Source organism: Mercurialis annua, linkage group LG1-X, assembly GCF_937616625.2.
Source record: "Mercurialis annua linkage group LG1-X, ddMerAnnu1.2, whole genome shotgun sequence".
Classification (NCBI taxonomy): domain Eukaryota; kingdom Viridiplantae; phylum Streptophyta; class Magnoliopsida; order Malpighiales; family Euphorbiaceae; genus Mercurialis; species Mercurialis annua.
The window spans coordinates 25,602,869-25,608,811 of NC_065570.1; the positions used below are offsets into that span (position 1 = coordinate 25,602,869).

Consider the following 5,943-nt stretch of genomic DNA (forward strand, 5'->3'; position numbering starts at 1 on the left):
GTTTACAAACGTTACGAAAGAAAACCAAACGTTACAAAACGAATGCAAACGTTTTGCATTTTTAGCGATTTAAGCCAAATGTTTACAACCATTACGAAAAAAATCCAAGCAATTCACCTTTTTAGCAATTTAAGCCAAACGTTTACAAACGTTACGAAACAAATCCAAGCAATTCAATTTTTTAGCTATTTAAGCGAAACCTTTACAAACGTTACGAAACAAATCCAAGCGTTTCACCTTTTTAGCAATTTAAGCCAAACGTTTACAAACATTCCGAAACAAAACCAAGAGTGTCTTTTTTAGTAATTTAAGCCAAACGTTTACAAACGTTACGAAACTAATCCAAGCATTTTACCTTTTTAGCAATTTAAGCCAAACGTTTACAAATGTTACGAAATAAATCCAAACGTTTCACCTTTTTAGCGATTTAAGCCAAACGTTTACAAACATATGAATTTAAGCCCAACCTTTCACCTTTTTAGCGATTTAAGCCAAACGTTTACAAAGGTTATGAAACAAATTGAAATGTTTTAACTTTTTAGAAATTTAAGCCAAACGTTTACAAACGTTATAAATCAAATCCAAGTGTTTCACCATTTTAGCAATTTAAGCCAAACGTTTACAAAAGTTTCGAAATAAATCCAAACTTTTAACCATTTTAGCGATTTAAGCCAAACGTTTTCAAACGTTACCAAAAAATCCAAACGTTTCCCCTTTTTAGCGATTTAAGCCAAACGTTTACAAACGTATGAAACAAATCCAAACATTTCACCTTTGTAGCGATTTAGGCCAAACGTTTACAAAGGTTATGAAACAAATTCAAATGTTTCACCTTTTTAGCAATTTAAGCCAAAAGTTTACAAACGGTACGAAACAAATCCAAATGTTTCACCTTTTTAGCGATTTAAGCCGAACGTTTACTAATGTTTCGAAACAAAGCCAAGTGTTTCACCTTTTTAGAAATTTAAGCCAAACGTTTACAAACGCTACGAAACAAATCCAAGCGTTTCACCTTTTTAGAAATATAAGCCAAACGTTTACAAACGTTGCGAAACAAATCAAAGCGTTTTACCTTTTTAGCAATGTAAGCCAAACGTTTACAAACGTTGAGAAACAAAACCAAACATGTCACCTTTTTAGCGATTTAAGCCGAACGTTTAGAAACGCTACGAAACAAATCCAAACATTTCCTCGTTTTAGCGATTTAAGCCAAACGTTTACAAATGTTACGAAACAAATCCAAACGTTTAACCTTTTTATTGATTTAAGCCAAACGTTTACAAACGTTACGAAACAAATCCAAACGTTTCACCTTTTTAGCGATTGAAGCGAAACGTTTACAAACGTTACGAAACAAATCCAAATGTTTCACATTTTTAGCAATTTAATTCAAAGGTTTGCAAACGTTACGAAACAAAACCAAGCGTTTCACCTTTTTAGTAATTTAAGCGAAACGTTTACAAACGTTACGAAACAAATCCAAGCTATTCAACTTTTTAGCAATTTAAGCCAAACGTTTACAAACGTTACGAAACATATCCAAGCGTTTCACCCTTTTAGTAATTAAAGGCAAATGTTTACAAACATTACGAAACTGATTCAAATGTTTCACCTTTTTTGCAATTTAAGCCAAACGTTACTAACTGTATTTGTTTCGTACCGGTTGTAAACGTTTAGCTTAAATTGCTAAAATATGTGAAACGTTTGGATGGTTTCGTAACGTTTGCAAACGTTTGGCTTTAATCGCTAAAAAGGTGAAACGTTTGGATTTGTTTTGTAACGTTTGTAAACGTTTGGCTTAAATCGCTAAAAAGGTGAAACGTTTGGATTTGTTTCGTAACGTTTTAAGAGTTTGGCTTAAATCTCTAAAATGGAGAAACGTTTGAATTTATTTCGTAACGTTTGGCTAAAATCGCTATATAGGTGAAACGTTTGGTTTTGTTCGTATCGTTTGTAAACGTTCGGCTTAAATCGCTAAAAAGGTGACACGTTTGGATTTGTTTCGTAACTGTAATGCCCCGCATTTTTGGAGAAATGTTTAATTGGATTAAATATATTATTTAAGCCAAAGGGAGCTAAAATGAGGGAATTTCCGTAAAGGAGGCGGAAAGTGGCGTTTTGACGAGGGATTAATTTTAATAAAGTTGGACTATATATTAGATAAAATTAGTTGGAATTAAATTTTATCTCGTATTTGGATATCGAGATAAGCATATTGAGATTTAATGGGAAAATTGGAGAAAATTCCCATTAAATAAAATAAATAATTTTAAAATGGATATTTAAATAATATCCGAAAATTTTGTTATTTGGATTATTCAAAGAGAATCCAAAAATAATTGGAATGTTATTAAATGCGGGTTTAAGCGCGACAAGTGAATTATACGGTCAAATAATAAAATTTAAAGGAAAAAGGCAACAATTAATGTTTTGGACTAATAAAAAGGGACTCCGTATAATTTAAAGTCATTCGAAAATTGGAATCAAGCTTGACATGGAAACGACTTACTTGGTCGATAGATTAATAATGATAAATTTTTAATAAAAGAAATAGCTTAATTATATTAGATTGAATTAGGAACTTCATTTAAATGGATCCATTTAAATTAGCAAGCCCAACCCATTATTCATTTAAGCCCATAGCACCATTCTAGAAAGCTCAATTTCCCTTAAGCCTAGACAACAAAACAATCCAGAGCATTCTATTTTTGGTCATCTTCACCATTTCAGTCAAGTGCAAGTCATGGAGAAAGCTTGAGATTTTCAAAGTTTAAAACTCTAGTTGATTATCCTCTACCTATTGAAATCTTCATCTAGCATCAATTGGGAGCTTTAAAGTAAGGTTAGTAACTCCAATTCATAGATTAATTTTGAATTAGAAGTTAGGGTTTATGGATATTCAATTGGGTTTTTAGTTGCATGTGTTAATAATTAACATTAGATGATGAATTACTAAGTTTGAGGCTAGTAAAATTGTGAATTGAGGGCTGGAAATTTTGGGTTTAAGTAATGATATTATGGTTAAACAAGTATTGATAGGGATTAAAAAGTTGGATTAGATTAATCTAATAAAAATTGAGTTGGGATGAGTTTTAATCAATTAGTATTAGAAAACTCATGATTTTCAAAAGCTGGAAATTTTTCTAATTATCACAAAATTATGATTTTTGAGAACCGGAAATTGGAGTCGGGTTTTGGCGGAGGGGCGAAGGCCGGAGAGAAGTCTGCTCATGTTGAGCAGACTACGGTCTGCTCCGCTGAGCAGACCTGCGTCTGCTCAACCATGAGCAGACCGGCTGGTCTGCTCAATGGGCAGACCAGCCGGTCACCCCGAACCCGCGCTCCCCGGATGATTTTTCGATAAAAAATTGGGTGTTTTCAGAATTTTAAATGAGTTAATTTAAGTGTTATTGTAGAGTTGAAAATGAAATTTTTAATGAATTGGGTATATAATTTTCAAATAGAAGTAAAAAGGGGTTATATCATAAATTTTATCAAACTTAAAGTTTTAAAAGGATGAGGTTTATAAATGTTTAAATAAATTTAATTTAAGTTAGGAAGTTTAAAGAATGATTTGAGAATTTGAAGATTTATATGGATTATGGCATAAATTAAATTTAAGCCTAAATGCTTGAATGTATAATCCAAAGTTAAAAATTGGGTTTAAGTGGATTTAAAATGATTAAAAAGTTGAGTAACGGGGTTAGTGCGATATATATATTTAGAAACAAAAATTTGTTACAAGTGGAACTTGTAATATAAATTAGTTAAAGTAATAAATTTAGAAGTTAAGTTAAACATTTAAAATTTTGGATTACTAGCATAAGTTTTTGGTTAGTGAATCAAAGTGATATTAAGAAGGCATGAATGAATAAAAGGACTTAGCATTAATTCAAGTTCGAATACTTGAAATTTTATTCGAAAAGGAATGAGTAGGCAAGTTTTAAATAGAGTGTTAATTTAGCACTTGTTCATATTATAGATTCTACACGTGGACGGATTGGAGAATTAGAAGAATTGGAGTTAATCAACGGGCTAGTTTATATTTTGCAATTGGAAAATTTGGATTTAAGCGATTGAGGTGAGTTCGCGATTTACTCTCGTTATTGTTATTTTATATGAATATAGTTACATGAATTTAATTATTGAATGCTTTAATTCAAGAACCTACATATTTACTTATAAAACTAACTCTAGTATTATTAAGACTTCATTAGTGTAGTTTCAAAAGTATAAGTTATAATTTTTATTAATAACCTATTTTATCCTATAAACACTTAAAGTATGTTATATCTTATAAAAGGTCGCATACGAATAAAGTTGAAATTTTAAAATTTCACGTCCTACTTTGTTATTGAATTATTATGTTCATTGATTTATTTAAGAGCATTATGAGTAAAAACAATTAGTGCCATATTGTAGTTACGCCTTCGAAAAGATGCATATTGTTTTAATTAGCATGAGGCGTATAATAAAGAATGTTTATTTATACAAGAAGTTTAAGGCTTATAGGTTTGATATAGAAGTTTATAACGCTTAATAAAGTACTTGTTACCTTAATAGTTTTATTTAAATATATATATTTATTACGTGAAGTTTTATTAGACCCAATAAGTGATCCGTGGAGAAACGAGCTACCTATTGGGCGTCAATAGGCTGTGTGATCACCAGAATTGATACGAGTCTAGGCGTCTATGGTCAATGTTTTGAAATGGTTAATTGTGAATATCGATCGATTAATGGATTAAGGAGGATAAAAAGAAAATTGATAGACACAAGGTAACTCGGTCGAACTATCTCGGGACCTGTGTCTCGTGGGTAACTCGGTCGAATTATCTCGGGACCCACAACTTGGGATCAAGTAGTGGCATGATGTAACTCGGTCGAATTATCTCGGGACTATGCCACGTGGTAGCGGGTAACTCGGTCGAATTATCTCGGGACCCGGCCACTCGGACGATATAATTGAAAAGTGATTATTATCAATTATGTCCAATAAGTCCGTAGTACTTGGGTTTAGGGTTTCGATACGGATCCGACATTGGAAATCATTAAACTATATTTTATGTTTATTATCAAATATGTTTAACCTATCGTTGTTATCGAAGTATGTTTAATTTACGTTTATTACGAATTATGTTTATTGTAAATTATTGACTGGTTATATAGTAAAGTGTATTTTATTAGTAATGCGACCTCGGTTTTAATTATAATAGCGTTAGTAAATTGTAAACTCACTCAGCTATGTCTGACCTGTTGATTTCTAAATTTTTCAGGCGTTCAGTAGATAGCGATCAGGTCGAGCCTCCACTCCTTGTTTCGGAAGGCTCCTTACGTTTTGCGTGTACAGCTTCTGACTCTCTAGCGCTGCAGTAGTTAAGGCGTTTACTTTTGTCGAGGTCCTATTAGCGGTTTATTGTATTTTGGGTTTAGTAACCGCTCATGTCTATATCTTTTTGTTAGGCCTCGTTTTCTGATTAACAAACAAACATCAGAGGTAGCTTTAGTTTAAAACGCTTAATATGTGTATTTTGTAAATGCTTAGAATGATACTTAGCAATATTTATATATATGTGTGTGTGGTTGTACAAGTCTGTTGTGCGACGTGGTTTGAGATTTTACAGGTGTTGGTTAGTTAAAAGTACAACCGTTATACTGCCAAATTTTTGAAAAACGAAATACTTAAGTTTTAAAATAATTTATAAACGCGAAAAATTTTTAAGTAAATTTTAGGCTTGCTACGGTTTTGGAACCAAAATTCCCATTCCCTAGCGCCGGTCGCGACTCGAGAAATCGGGTCGTGAAAGTAACGTTTTTAAACATTTGGCTTAAATTGCTAATAAGTTGAAACGCTTGGATTTGTTTCGTAACGATTGTAAACGTTTGGCTTAAATTGCTAAAAAGGTTAAACGCTTGGATTTGTTTCGTAATGTTTGTAAACGT

General features: G+C 32.0%; 1 long non-coding RNA gene across 1 annotated transcript; it reads left to right on the top strand.

Moving 5' to 3' along the window:
* The first annotated feature begins 2,686 nt into the window (after positions 1 to 2,686).
* On the top strand, positions 2,687 to 5,573 carry LOC126665951 (uncharacterized). The gene is made up of 3 exons (XR_007637733.2): positions 2,687 to 2,842; positions 3,983 to 4,081; positions 5,277 to 5,573. It is a non-coding gene; the product is annotated as an uncharacterized LOC126665951 (long non-coding RNA).
* The last annotated feature ends 370 nt before the right edge of the window (positions 5,574 to 5,943 follow it).